This window comes from Lepisosteus oculatus, unplaced genomic scaffold (genome assembly GCF_040954835.1).
Source record: "Lepisosteus oculatus isolate fLepOcu1 unplaced genomic scaffold, fLepOcu1.hap2 HAP2_SCAFFOLD_416, whole genome shotgun sequence".
In the NCBI taxonomy this organism is placed as follows: domain Eukaryota; kingdom Metazoa; phylum Chordata; class Actinopteri; order Semionotiformes; family Lepisosteidae; genus Lepisosteus; species Lepisosteus oculatus.
Genome location: NW_027167952.1, coordinates 1 through 14,931, shown reverse-complemented (window position 1 = coordinate 14,931; position 14,931 = coordinate 1). Strand labels below are relative to the sequence as shown.

General features: G+C 53.4%; 4 non-coding genes across 4 annotated transcripts; 2 read left to right on the top strand and 2 right to left on the bottom strand.

The window, feature by feature from the left end:
• The first annotated feature begins 394 nt into the window (after nucleotides 1-394).
• LOC138229235 (U4 spliceosomal RNA) lies at nucleotides 395-536 on the top strand. Its single transcript, XR_011185702.1, has one exon. It is a non-coding gene; the product is annotated as a U4 spliceosomal RNA (small nuclear RNA).
• A 997-nt stretch (nucleotides 537-1,533) lies between these two features.
• Nucleotides 1,534-1,604, top strand: trnag-gcc (transfer RNA glycine (anticodon GCC)). The gene has a single exon. It is a non-coding gene; the product is annotated as a tRNA-Gly (tRNA).
• A 12,481-nt stretch (nucleotides 1,605-14,085) lies between these two features.
• Nucleotides 14,086-14,158, bottom strand: trnav-cac (transfer RNA valine (anticodon CAC)). The gene has a single exon. It is a non-coding gene; the product is annotated as a tRNA-Val (tRNA).
• Nucleotides 14,159-14,608: 450 nt separating this feature from the next.
• On the bottom strand, nucleotides 14,609-14,680 carry trnae-uuc (transfer RNA glutamic acid (anticodon UUC)). Its single transcript has one exon. It is a non-coding gene; the product is annotated as a tRNA-Glu (tRNA).
• Between the last annotated feature and the right edge of the window lie 251 nt (nucleotides 14,681-14,931).

Below are 14,931 nucleotides of genomic sequence, written 5' to 3'. Positions count from 1 at the left end.
CCCGCAGCCACGGGAAGTGGGACACAAACATGCTGCAATGCTTTCAAGACGTTAGGATTTGTTAGTGCAAAATCCGAGAAGAGTACTTGTGGCTTGAATGTGAACTGTACGTGCCCGCCCCCTTTCCTCTATAGTGCATGAGTTCCTCCCGGCATGCCCTTCGTCATTGTTCTGTCATCTTGTATTTAAAGGGTTGTATTTCTGCTGCTGAAACTAAGCAACGGTTTTCTCACAACGCCGTTTGTTCCCGACTGAGCCCTTGTCTGTCATGAAATTCTTCAAAACCTCAAGCTAGAAGAAGAAGACGACAAATATGAAGCGTTACAGCAACGACATGCCATGAGACGATCGATAACGATTTCCATAGGATCCCCGCGGTTGCCTAGCAACCGTCAGCTTTGCGCAGTGGCAGTATCGTTGCCTGTGAGGTTTAGCCGAGGCGCGATTATTGCTAGTTGAAAACTTTTCTCAATACCCCGCTTCCGCCGGTTTGCAATACAATCGGCGAAAGCATTTTTTGACAGTCTCGTCAGAGACTGAGCAAGGTGTTTAAAGACAGATTTTGTCATAGTGACATCATGGTAGAAAGAAACGAGCTTGTTACGTCTCAACAGAAACGCTCTTTAGCTCTTTCGGCGTTATGCAAAGAACAGCGACTGTCGAGATCACTTTTGAGTCAGCGCGAAACGCCGTGTGCTGTCAGTTTGATTTCATATTGCTCGTAGCGGCGCCCGGCTTTTGTCTGTCAAAAGTTAGGTTGCGCTTCTTCATGCTGCATCGTCGGCATGAGTGGAGCTTTTTAAACGTCTGTACTTACTGCGCCCCATAAGAAATTGTTTGTCCCCGTTCAAAAGAGATTGTGCGATGTCCTGCAGCGTTCGCAAAGCAAACCTTTGACAGTTTGATAAGAGCGTAAATAAAAAGGCGATTCCTGCGTCTACCACTAATGTAAGAGCTATTTCAAGTGCGGCGTGGTGCGGCTTTTCAAGTGCTTGTGGGCATTTCTCTGTTGTTGATTCTTTTTTTGTGTGTAACAAAGTGGCATTTTCATGTCCGGACGGGGAGACTTTATCATTCCGATATGAAGCCACCTTTAAGTCCTCTGAGGCGTGTCTGTCTGCAAGGCTTGTATTTTGGAAATGTTTTTTTGAAACGGAGAACGACTTTGAAATAGGCTTCCGCCGGCGCCCCGCGATCCAGGTAAGATTGTAGCAAGAACGCAGCGGCGGTGGGGCTTGCTGTAGTCGTGGCCGAGTGGTTAAGGCGATGAACTAGAAATCCATTGGGTTCTTCCCGCGTAGCTCCGAATCCTGCCAACTACGTTGTCCACCTCCTGTCGTTGTGTTCCGGCTCAAGCAAAGAAGCGCGCCTCTTTGCTGTTCCTGGTGGTTTTAAAACACCAAATCGCTTGTACCCACTGCCTTGGAAATAAATTCTTCAGCGTCCGCGAATGGCATTTTGCAGCTGGAAGCATGTCGACGCTTTTTGCACAGAGCACCAAAAAAGCGTCTTTTTTGAAAGCCCAGGCACCGAGCATTGGTGGTTCAGTGGTAGAATTCTCGCCTGCCACGCGGGAGGCTCGGGTTCGATTCCCGGCCAATGCAGTGGCTTTTGCAGCGAGCGGCTCCATCACTTGCATCCCCTTGCAACTCGCAACTGAAAACCCACTGAAGCTAAGCAGGTGTGAGCCAGGTCAGTACCCGGATGAGGATGAGCTACAGGGAAAAACAAAGCTTCCAGCTGGAAGCGGTGTTAATGGTGCCGGCGGGGGTGCGCTCACCCTGAGGTCTGTGCGGGTCCCAATTCCCCAGCATAGTGACGGAGACGCTGTGTTGTAAAAGGGCGCTGTCTTTTGGATGAGATGTAAAACCGAGGTCACAGCGCTCTGTGGTCATTAAAAATTAAAAATGACCACCAAAACCTTTGACAAAAGCTCTTGGTAATTGATGGTCTTCAATAATGCTTCTCCTTTAGGTACATTTTAAATCAGCTGACAAATGCTGTGAAATGGGGGGGCACTTCAGGCCAGTGTAGGATTTGGGTTACAAGAACCATGAAACTGCGTGAGAAAGCCCTGTTGTAACAGAAGGAATAAGGTTCTTGATCCTGAGATGAAGTAAAACAGATGAGTTTATTGCATGCAAGGAACAATAAAGCCAAAGTCTTGTTTCCCGCAAGAAACAACAAAACCGAAGTATTGTTCGATGTGCCGGTACAAACTTTTAGGTTATATAGTCCTTGCTTGCTGCTTCAGACGTCATTCGATGTTATTGTAAGGGGGGGGGGGGGTTATGGTATTTGGCCAGTTAAGAGGCCCTTGCTAAATGGTCAGTTTAAGATTATGCCCCCAGGGGGTTCCTTGCTCGCATCCGGAATCCTTATCAGTTAACCCCCTTTCCTGCCATAAACCCCTGTTGCTTAGAAGTCTAATTTTCAGGCAGAACTGACTTAAGTTATTAACCCTTTTAACATCTTGTCTCTTACTTCATTCCCCCCTTATAAAATATGGCATACATCAGGACTGTCTATTTTTACAAATACAATGTCAGGGCAGATCTTTCCTTTTTAGATGTACAGGCATGCATTACCATGACATTGTGCGTTCCACGGTTACAACAAGGTGTTATTGATGTTTTTGTACAAGTGATAGTTACAATTTTACACATAAAACAATCCTAATCCTACAAATACATAAAGTCCTACCCCAGGACCCAAACGCAGACCTCAGCCATGTGGAGATCTATCGTCAGGATCTTGGAACAGCAATATTGACCCAACTCCGATTATAATTTTTTGGCTGAATAGATATGCCAACATCTGGAATGTATTGATACCATATCCCCAGTAATGCTCCTCAGGCCTAACAAGCACACTGTTGGTCTTAGGAAGCATCAGACACAGAAACGGTAACAACATCCTTCTTTCTGTTCACTCAGTCTCTGGTGCCGTGGGTCGGTGAAAGTGCGATGCGCGGATCCAGCGATCTCATCCTGTCACTCAGATGGCACAATCAGTAGTTAGTGGCACTTGATATGGTCCCTCCCAGCAGGATTGCAACGTCTGGCAGGGTATCTCTTCTTCACCTACACCCACTCGCCAGGTATCCGGTCGTGTCTCCCCTCTGCTGGAGGTCCCCAAGCGTCCGGCACCTGTTCACAAGCCCTGTGCACCGCTTCAGTTAACAAACCTACAATACTTTAATAGAGAGTTAGTTAATTCATCAGTGCGTTAGCCAAACTTGGCCTCCAGGGAGTTTCTTTGGCTGCCCGTGATGATCTCAAATGGGCTCAGTCTCACAGTTCCATTTGCTCCAGCCCGCAAACCGCACAGGACTGCAGGTAGAGCATCTACCCACGGTGTCCCTTCAGTTGATATTTCCTTAGTTGGTCTTTCAGACTGTGGGTGATGGGGGCAATGTGACTTCCAACTTACCCCTAGTGAGGCAATTACAGCCTGGCACACCTTCCCAGTGTAGTCTGCCCCTAGATCAGTATCCAAGGGGCAGGGCAGTCCGTACCACGGGATCATCTTTATCATACACTTGGGTATGTGCCAGCCCACATCACATCATCATACAACCCCACATTCTTTACACATTTGTTCTAACCACTATTAAACATCTATTAAAGGCCTCAACCTGAATTCTCCCTTTTCCCCAGTAGAGGTTTCACAGGGGTCTCAGACTCCCGCCCTCCCAGTGCCGCTCGTCTGGCATCTGCATCTGCATGGTTGTTACCTTGAGTTACTGGAATTCTTTATTTATTGTGTTATTGACACCTTACTCAAGCTGCTTCTGTCGGCAGCTGTAAAACTACAAATCAGTTCAGAGACAAGCCCAGTATTCTTAACTGGAGTCCCTGCCGTTGTGAGAGAATCTTATTTCTCCATAGCCATCCAGAATTGTGGCCTACATGCAACAAATACATACATTATATACATATACAGTAACCTTTTAACATCTTTCTTTTTACAATCTTCCATCAGTGCTCTTAACTGGCTTGCTGTGCTGAGGCAGTGGAGGGGCATTTTCCGATTGTTAGCACCTCGAATTCTGTTGTAACGGCTCAGCCTGTTCTCTGTTCTCCCTCATGCATCAGAGAGGACCCATCAGTAAACAGTATTACATTTTCTTCAATTTTCACCGTCCCCCACCCTTTGGCTACAGTATCGAATGGTATAATAGTGCCTACCTCCATGCTCCTGCGTCAGCACAGCTGCCCAGAACCCTTTGTCCACACTTACATACAAAGAATGGTTGATCCATCTGAGGAAACCCCAGTCTCAGCACCTGTAAGAGAGCTTGTTTCAAATTATTACAGGCGGCTTTTGCTGCTGGTACCAAGGCAATCTTGTCCTTGTACTGCACTCCCCCCTTAAGCAGATCTGTTAAAAGTTGTGCTCACCCCGTAAAAATATTGCACCCTGGCCCTGTTAAAATCACACAATGCTCGACACAAAAGGGCCTTATCATAACTGCTTAATATTAGACACTCTAAAGCTGAAGCAACTCAGACTTGTGGGTTTCCTCGTCAGGGGAAGCACTCAGAATACCATCAACATACTGAGTGATCACAGTCAGTTGAAGCCACGTGATACCCTGTTCTGGATAGTCATTCTTTGTAATGCATAATATTCCAACCCAATAGATCTGGGATAAAACCACCCATTAAAATCTGGTACTCAGCAAGTAAAACTTGGTGCCCCAATACTCCTGTGGCCTCCTGCCATCTCCCCATATACATTACTCTATAGCACACTGTTGAACAGAGGAGTGAAACAAGCATGACAGTAGTGCTCCAGTATCCCCTAACAGAGAAACCAACACTCCATTAACAGTACATTTTAATCCACTGGACTGGGACAGACTTAGGTAGGCTACAAGGGATTTACAGGATCTAATCGTTAGGTAAACAGATCTTCTCACAAGACGTTATTCTCCCCAGTCTCGATTCTAAACCTACAGCGTTTCAGCATGTCTGAGACATTCGAATAAACCCAAATTGTTTTCACTATTGCAACTAATTGTATAAAAATACAAACACTGTTTATCTAACTACTTTTACGTCCACCTGTACTGTACTTATACGTTTCAGACGCTCTTATATTTTCCAATCTCCTTAAGTTGATTTTCATCAAGTCTCTTTAGTTACGTCTCTAGCCAGTCCCGCTGGCTAAACACACTCACACCGTCATTTAGTATACAAAAACTCACAGTTACACACATACATGCCGGCACACAAATTCATAAAACACACATACACATCGAGAATATATTTTTCTCTTCGTACTACAATGTGCTGTATTCTTGTTTTACTTCTACATGAATCCTTTTAATTCCTGAAGTGCACTCCAGGTTCGCTGCATTCCTAATTTTGGGTGCGGTACTTTAGCCCACCAGTCAATATCTTCCGGTTTTGGATTTGATCGTATGGGGGAATCAGGGAAGGTAGGTGCGAGTACGGACCCCCTCGATGGGGTGCGAGACACTTAGAGTGACGCTGTCATCAACAGCGCCAGCCCCCGCTACATCAGGCCCTCTCCCACTTAGGGTGAGAGTACAGGTCTGCAGGCACCCTCTGTTTAAGAAGGGAGTTCCTGTTCTGTCTCTATCACACTCGTACCAGGTGTCATCCCACCCAGACCCCCCGTCTCCATATGGTCACTGTGGGAATTGATCCCAATTATTTTCATTTCCTGCCTGTCTGTTCCCCTATGGGAGTGCAGGATATAACACATTAACTAGTGCAGTGCGACCAGGAACTAATTCTTCTTTTAGTTTCTGATTCTCCTGCACTGCCTCTTTTCGCTTTTGTTTATACTCTTTCGTAGCGAGTAAAGTATCTTTTCTTCTGGGTTTTTGTTTTCCCCGTAAACACACTTAAGAAGTCACATCCCAATTTCTTTTTTTTCTCATGTATCTGCCACCACTGGTGCCGGCCGTGCACCAGGGTGGGAGCTACATGCTTGTGCTTTTGCCAATCAATACGCATATGCTTATTTTACAGGTGTCTTCGCCCCAGACTCCCTCTGACAAACTCAGCTTTTCCCATATTTTTCTCCTTCTTTTCCTTCAACTTACACTTTTCCGATATATAAACGGACCCTTCCACCACTTTCTCAAACCATCAGTTAGTACACATGTTCGGTCTCTTTTACTTTTGTCGTGTGTGAGGTAACAGCTCATACAGTAAGGGGATGCTTTCACTTGAAAAACCTGTGCATTCCTGCACTCATTCAGCCAAGGGCGTCTGTTACCTCCAGATCTAAATGCCTCTCAGAGACTTTAGAGAGGACTTACACCACACTGTTCACAGGTAAGGAACGAGACCTCGAAAACCCCCTTTCTTGATCAGTAATTCACCATGCCCAGAATGCCAGCATCGCTGCTTTTGCTCCAGGGTGGACTTACACACTGAGCTCAATCAGGGCGATTCTCGGGTCTCAACGTCCTTTAAATCCTGCTACTTAATGCTTTGCTCTTTTATTATGAGGTGTGTTTATGTTAGTGTCGTGCGTGTGTATATGTATTTCACAAACAAGGAAAACACCAAAAACATACATACATATATATATCTCCTACTTCTGTTTCCTTTAAGACAAAAATCCACGCCATCCAGTTATTTAATCCACGTTATTAAATAACTTAATTTGCGCCCTAAAAAAATAGTTGTACTTTGTCAATGGTCAGACAACACTAAATGACACGAACAGTCACTCAGTCTGTTTGATGGGCAGGAGGGCTATCCGTCCAGGAACTGCACATATCAGTGTCGTTATTGAGTGTCAACATTACGATCCTGTTTGCTCAGGTGGACCGATTCCTTGCAGTAGTTTATCATTATACTTAAAATCGTTATATAACTAGGACTAGTTATAGCAGTCTGTGCTTTCTGTTGGTTTTACAACATTTTTTCTTAACGATTCAGAACGTCCATGTAGCTGCAAAAATGAACGCTTATGGTACTTTTCGCTCCAGGCAATACTCTCCAGTGAGAGTGACGAAAAATGTGAAACTGAACTTCATCGCAAATACCAGATTGCTAGTCGATATCTTCTATCATGAAGCACTAATCAATGGCATAGCTGCGAGATTTCATTTGGGTAGCTGCACCGTACAGCTCCGTTTCAACCGAAATATCACCCCCCCTCAGAATTTCAGAAGCCCCCCTACAGATTTTTCCCCGGGCCCCGCGCACTGATGGGGGACGGGGTTTCCAGGAAATGGTATCAACTTTTCTCAAGAAAATAAAAATAGAAACTCTATAGGCACTCAAAAATTTTACTGTTTTTTTTTCAGGCAGGTGGCAAGACCCCTCCGCAAAACCCTTGTATGCCAAGCTGTGGGCATTGATTCGTCGAATATACGTATATTCACGGCGAAAATACGGCTATACGTATATATACGTCGCCTCGACGTATAATCAACGTCGAATTGCAACCGTAAAATCGACGACATTAATAAATGCATATATAACGTCGAAAACACATCTAACACTAGGAGTATACGGCACTCTGCACAGTGTACGAAGTAAATTATTTTCGCAGTAATTAATTTACACGTGTATAATAAATATAGTAAATATTGTAACGCCCTCGCCTGGTGGTGAGGAGGAAGCGCCCCTAGGCGCTCGTAGTACCGCTGGGCATGCTGGGAGTGGTAGCCGGGAAGAGTCTGAGGGTCAGCACGATGACCAGCGGCTGACCCTACCTGTGTAAATAATGTCCTAGTAATTCTAGTGCCCTGTGTAGTCCTGTAAAAGTAGAGTGTGTTGTTAGGTAATTACCACCCTAAATGTGCGTACGTTTTCGTCAGTCTCCTCATGTGTGTGTGTAGATCCTGTGTTCGGTTTTGGTGTGGTTGTTAAATAAAGTCAGTGCTTGGTTAATCGCGTCTCCACTGTTCTTTAGTTCTGAACAAGAACCTGCAAGCGCTACATTGGTGTCAGAAGTGGGCAGAATGAACAACTCGTGGCAGACACTACCCGATTCCGTAAAGCGCCGGCTGACGCTGAAAGACGCAGAACCCATCGGCGTCGCACATAGGGAGCCTGAGCAACTCCTGGGTGCGACAGGTGGCCACAGCCCTTACCAGGGCTACCCAGTAGTGGTCCCGCCAGTAGAATTGGGGCGGCCGCCCCGGAGAGAGGATGCCCTCCCTGCCGGAGCCGATCAGCGATTCCCACACCCATCGGCGCGGGTGCGACCAGGTCGCTACGATGGTGAAGCGCCTTGGGAGACCTATGAGGCGCAGTTCCAGCTCGCGGCCCGGACGAATGGCTGGAGCCGGGCGGAGATGGCCGGCCACCTGGCGGCGGCGCTGGAAGGAGCGGCCTGCCAGGTGCTCCTGGACGTCCCGGAGGAGGACAGAGGCGACTACACGGCGCTGGCAGCAGCCCTCCAGCTGCGCTTCGGTGTAGAGGAGGTGCCGGACTTGATGCGGGAGAGGCTGGCCCTGCGGCGGCGCCGACCAGGAGAGCGACTGGGCCCGGTCGCCGCGGATGTCATGTTCCTCGCCCGCCGAGGATACCCAACTTTCCCCCGGGAGGCGCAGCGGGAGATGGCTCTCCAGGCCTTTCTCAAGGCCATCTCGCCCGAGGAGCTGCGGCGCCACGTGCAGCTGGCCACGCCAACATCGCTGGAGCAGGCCTTGGCCCTTGCTACACGGGCTGAGGTAGTGTTCGGGGTGACTGGCAGCGCCAGCAGACGCAGTGCGCCCTGCCGGCTGACCGAGGCGGCGACGGAGGAATCCAGCGAGGGGGAAGAGGAGCCAGCCCGTGCAGCGACCGCCACGGAACAGCCCCGCACGCTGATTTGCAACCGCTGCGGGAAGAGAGGACACCAAGCCCGGTTCTGCCGGGCACCCGAACCTCGCTCTCCCCGATCGGCGTCGGGAAACGGGAACGGGGCGGCTCAGCGCGGGGAAGGCCACCCTTGAACACCTCAACCCCCGCTCCGGAGAGCGCTGTAAAAACCGGCGCCCCTCACGCCACCGTGGGGCGAGTCGGCTGTAGCCGGGGCCTGTACCTCCACTGCCGGATTGAGGACCAACCCTGCCTGGCCCTACTCGACACCGGTTCATCAGTAACCCTACTTCGGCCGGGCGTCCTCCCCGACACCGAGGGCACCAACCCCCCAGGATGGGAGGCCTCCAGGACCGTGAGGACCGTGACGGGACAGCTCGCTGCAGTCCGGGGGAAACGGGTGCTTGCCTTCCGTCTGGGCGCAGCGACGGTGCGCCACCCCTGCTACCTTGCACCCATCCAGGAGGACTGCATTCTGGGGCTGGACCTACTGCAGCGAGTGGGGGCCAGGTTGGACTTGGACCGGCAGGAGTTGGTGTGGCAGGGGGAGCGACTGCACCTGGTGGAGGGCAGGTCCGGCGAAGGCCGAGGGACGCGGGCTTGCCGGAGCCGGGGGAACAAGAGGCAGCGGCAGCGGCGGCGGCGGCGTCAGTCGCCGGGGCAGACCAGGCCTGCGAGCCGGGGAGCGAGCGTGCCGGATCCTGCTCCTGAGTCGGCCGGGGGGCCAGACAAGGTAGCGGCGGCGGGGGCCGAGCGTTGCGTGGAAGCGAGGCGCGCCGTTGAGGATCTCTACCAGCGGAGCTGCGAGGGCCTCGATCAGGACCAGCGGCAGCGGCTCCAGGAGCTACTCGCCCAGAACGAAGACCTCTTTGCGGCGAGAGATGAGGACTGCACCCGCACTGCCCTGGTCCAACACGAGATCAACACCGGCGACGCTCGGCCCATCCGCATCCCACCAGGACGCATGATTCACGCCAAGCGGACCGCCGCCGAGGAAAAGATCCGGGAGATGGCCGCAGCGGGGGTGATTGAGCCCTCCGCGAGCCCGTGGTCGGCGCCAGCCGTACTGGTTAAAAAAAAAGACGGCTCGTGGAGGTTCTGCGTCAACTACCGCAAGCTGAACAAGGTCACCCGGAAAGATTCCTACCCCCTGCCGAGGATAGATGACGCCCTGGACTACATCACCGGGTCGACCTAGTTCAGCTCCTTGGACCTCCGCTGCTGCTACTGGCAGGTACCGCTTGCTCCCGATGCTCGCCCGAAGACGGCCTTTTCCATCGGCCAGGGCCTCTGGCAGTTTACTGTCATGCCTTTTGGCCTGTGCAATGCCCCGGCGACGTTCGAGAGGCTGATGGAGAGGGTGCTGGCATCGGTCCCGCGGAACCAGTGTGTGTTGTATCTGGACGATCTGCTGGTTCATGCACGGAGTTTCGACCAGGCCTTGACGAACCTCCAGGCGGTGCTGGCCTGCATCCGCCGTGCTGGCCTGAGGCTCAACCCCCGCAAGTGCGAGCTCCTGCGGCGGGAGGTGACCTTCCTGGGACATGTTGTTGGATCGCGAGGGGTGGCTACGGACCCAGGTAAGGTCGCCGCAGTGAGGGGCTGGCCGACTCCACGCACCGTCGCGGAGCTCCGCAGCTTTCTGGGGTTGGCCTCGTACTATCGGAGGTTCGTCCGGGACTTTGCCAGCATCGCTGCCCCGCTGCACCGCCTCACCGACAAGGGCCGCCGTTTTGACTGGGACTCGGGCTGTGAGACTGCCTTTGGCCGGTTGCGTGAAGCTCTGGTGGGGGCCCCCGTGCTGGCCTACCCCAACCCGCGGTTGCCGTATATTCTCGACACCGACGCGAGTGACTCGGGGGTGGGGGCGGTGTTGGCGCAGGAAGGGCCAGATGGGGAGCGCGTAGTGGCTTACTATAGTCGGGCTCTGACTAGGCCTGAGCGGAACTACTGCGTGACCCGTCGCGAGCTGCTGGCGGTGATGGCGGCGGTCCACCACTTCAGGCCGTACCTGTTCGGGACCCGGTTCCGGTTGAGGACCGACCATGCGTCCCTCACCTGGCTGCTCCACTTTAAGGAGCCAGAGGGACAGATGGCGCGATGGATAGAGATACTGCAGGAGTACGACTTCACTGTCGTGCACCGTGCGGGGTCTCGCCATCTCAATGCCGACGCTCTCTCGCGGCGCCCCTGCGAGGCCGCGGACTGCCATCACTGCGCCCGGCGGGAGCAGCGTGAGGAGGCTGTCCGCGCCGTGGCGGGGGTGAGCGCCACGGCCACGGCCCGGGAGGGGCCGCTGGGGGTGGGCCTGCCAGACCTGGCGCAGCGTCAGGCAGCTGATCCTGACGTGGGGCCGGTGCTCCGCTAGAGGGCAGCAGGAGTGCGGCCTACGCGAGAGGAGCTCGCCCCGCACCCGAAGTCCGTCAAGGCCCTCTGCGCCCTGTGGGAGGCCTTGGAGGTAAAGGACGGGGTGCTGCGCCGGGGGTGGCGGGTACCCTCCAGTGGCGAGGTACGGTGGCAGCTGGTGGTGCCTCGGTCGCTCCGCGGGGCGGTGCTCCGAGCGGTGCACGGCCAGCCGGGTGTGGGGCACTTCGGCGGTAAAAAAACCCTGCAGCGTCTCCGAGGCCATTTTTATTGGGGTCTTTGCCACCGGGACGTGGAGCGGTACTGCCGAACGTGTGCGGTGTGCGTGGCGCAGAAGGGTCCCCCCGAGCGCTCTCGGGCCCCCCTCCAACAACACCAGGTGGGGGCTCCTATGGAGCGGGTGGGAGTGGACGTTTTGGGCCCGTTTCCGCGCACCGAGGCCGGGAACCGCTACGTCTTGGTGGCCATGGATTACTTTACGAAGTGGCCGGAGGCCTACGCCCTCCCGGACCAGAGTGCCCCCACGGTGGCCGATGCACTGCTGGAGGGGATGTTTGCCAGGCTGGGGGTGCCGGAGGAGTTACACAGTGACCAGGGGCGTAACTTCCGAGTCCCAGGTCTTCTCCAGAGTGTGCCAGCGCCTGGGGATTACTAAGACGCGGACCACCCCGCTGCATCCCCAGAGCGACGGGTTGGTAGAGCGGTTTAATCGGACGCTCGCCACCCAGCTGGCCACCCTGGTGTCCCGGCACCAACGGGACTGGGACCGCCACCTCCCCCTTGCGCTCTGGGCGTATCGGACCGCGGTCCAGGAATCCACCGGGTGCACCCCGGCCTCGCTCATGCTGGGCCGGGAAATGCGAACACCGGTGGACCTGGTCTTCGGCCCGCCGCCCGGAGACGGGTCGGCACCGCCGGCTGGACCGGACTACGAGTGGGACCTGCGGCAGCGGATGCAGCGGGTGCACAGCTTTGCACGGACCCACCTGACACAGGCGGGGGTCCGGCAGAAGCTGTACTACGACCTGCGCTGCAGGGGGCCTGCCTTCCAGCCCAGGGACTCGGTTTGGGTGTACAACCCGCGCCGCTGCAAAGGCCTCAGCCCTAAGCTGGCGCCGTCGTGGGAGGGGCCCGCTGAGGTACTCGGGGTGGTGGGCGAGGTCTGCTACCGTGTCCGGTTGCGAACACAGGGGAGAGTGGTGGTCCTGCACCGAGACCGCCTGGCCCCCTACCGGGCCCGGGAGGAGGAGCCGTGTGGGGAGGCTCCAGAGGACCAGCCGGGGCTGGAGCCGGCCGATAGTGGGGCGTCCGTGGATCGCCAGCCGTCACCGCGGCGCAGCGGCCGCTCGCGCAGGGTTCCGCAGCAGTTTGCCGAATACGAGTACAGCCTGAGGGGGGTGTTCGACGTCGGCGAGACGCCAGACGCTTCAGGTGGGGGCAGTGTAACGCCCTCGCCTGGTGGTGAGGAGGAAGCGCCCCTAGGCGCTCGTAGTACTGCTGGGCATGCTGGGAGTGGTAGCCGGGAAGAGTCTGAGGGTCAGCACGATGACCAGCGGCTGACCCTACCTGTGTAAATAATGTCCTAGTAATTCTAGTGCCCTGTGTAGTCCTGTAAAAGTAGAGTGTGTTGTTAGGTAATTACCACCCTAAATGTGTGTACGTTTTCGTCAGTCTCCTCATGTGTGTGTAGATCCTGTGTTCGGTTTTGGTGTGGTTGTTAAATAAAGTCAGTGCTTGGTTAATCGCGTCTCCACTGTTCTTTAGTTCTGAACAAGAACCTGCAAACGCTACAATATAATTAATTACTGCGAAAATAATTTACTTCGTACACTGTGCAGAGTGCCGTATACTCCTAGTGTTAGATGTGTTTTCGACGTTATATATGCGTTTATTAATGTTTATTTCACAGCGTCGTGCACCTTTTCATTGCTCTCGCTTTCAGAGCCTCCGCACGGCACACGACTCGACATCAGGAAGCACATTGAAGTGAAAGCAGGGAGCGCTGCGACATGCACTGTGCAGATCCCGCCACACTAAGAGGTATATAAGCGTCAAAGGCAAGTCATTCCGAGTTGGTCGTTTGTGTTTTCCGTTCAGACGCGAAATGCTGAAATGATCTCTCGGCTCCTCGGTTGTCATTTCTGCTCCGTAAAGGAATCACAGCACGCGTCGCCTTCCAGCACGCTGGGTCGGGACACGATGCCGGGGGTCGGAGCGTGCGATGTCTTCCTCGTTAGTATAGTGGCAAGTATCCCTGCCTGTCATACGGGAGACCGGGGTTCGATTCCCCGACGGGGAGTAGCTTTTCTTTTACCTCCTTAGAGAAAGGACTGCCTTTCACTTCTCTGTTTTCTAACACAGCGTCGTGCACCTTTTCATTGCTCTCGCTTTCAGAGCCTCCGCACGGCACACGACTCGACATCAGGAAGCACATTGAAGTGAAAGCAGGGAGCGCTGCGACATGCACTGTGCAGATCCCGCCACACTAAGAGGTGAGTGGGTCTGTTCGATGCACAAAGAACGCTTTGATAAGCGTCAAAGGCAAATCATTCCGAGTTGGTCGTTTGTGTTTTCCGTTCAGACGCGAAATGCTGAAATGATCTCTCGGCTCCTCGGTTGTCATTTCTGCTCCGTAAAGGAATCACAGCACGAGTCGGCTTCCAGCACGGTGGGTCGGGACACGATGCCGGGGGTCGGAGAGAGCGATGTCTTCCTCGTTAGTATAGGACCTGTCACCTGTCCCCACCTGTCACGCGGGAGACCGGGGTACATCAGGACGCGCATTGAAGTGAAAGCAGGATGCGCTGCGACATGCACTGTGCAGATCCCGCCACACTAAGAGGTGAGTGGGTCTGTTCGATCACAGCGCTAGGCGAATCCCCAATCCCCTTTTGTGCGTGGCGACAGAAGAAGTCTGGTCTGTTTCCGCCCGGTTTCGATCCGGGGACCTTTCGCGTGTGAGGCAAACATGATAACCACTACACTACGGAAACTGTGGTCAGATGTGCCCAGCGGCCCAGCGCTGAGCTTCGCCAATGCGATTCAGCTGCTTCCAGTGCCTTTATTGGGGTGCGCTGATGGACCGTGCTCTCTCTCCAGAGACCAGCACGCCTGTCATGGACGGAGCAGGAAAGACGGCGCCACATTCTACAGCCCTCTCCACGCAATCGACGAAATCGGGCTACTGAAGTGGAGAAAATCGCCTCTCCAGAAAGTGCAAATATCATCTTGGAGAGTATAAATCCTATTGCCGAAGGTCAGCCCTGTCTACCAGAGTGACCCTCCCACCTCCTGCAGCGATGGTCAGCTCGTCTCACACGCGAGAAGTTTCGGCTGGAAACAAGCGCCCCCTCTCTCGCACGTTTTGCACGTTGAGTAGTTTTAATGCGGCTCCTTCGTACACAGTGCTGATCTTTTGGAAAGCAGGAGGCAAAATTGACACGTTCCCATACCAGGAGTCGAACCCGGGCCGCCTGGGTGAAAACCAGGAATCCTAACCGCTAGACCATATGGGAGTGCACAACCCTGCTGTTCCGGGCATCATGCAAGCAAACTACATAAATATGAGAAAACACGCAAGAGAGTTGTCACTCAGAGTGTCGAAGGGTCGATGTATACTGGGGCTCAGTTGAAATGCAACGTCAGGACTTTCCCGAATTATGTCACACGAAGAGAGCACAGCCTTTTCCGCCCTGCCACGTGTGTATCGGTAACTCGCCGTGATCGTATAGTGGTCAGTACTTTGCGTTGTGGCCGCAACAACCCC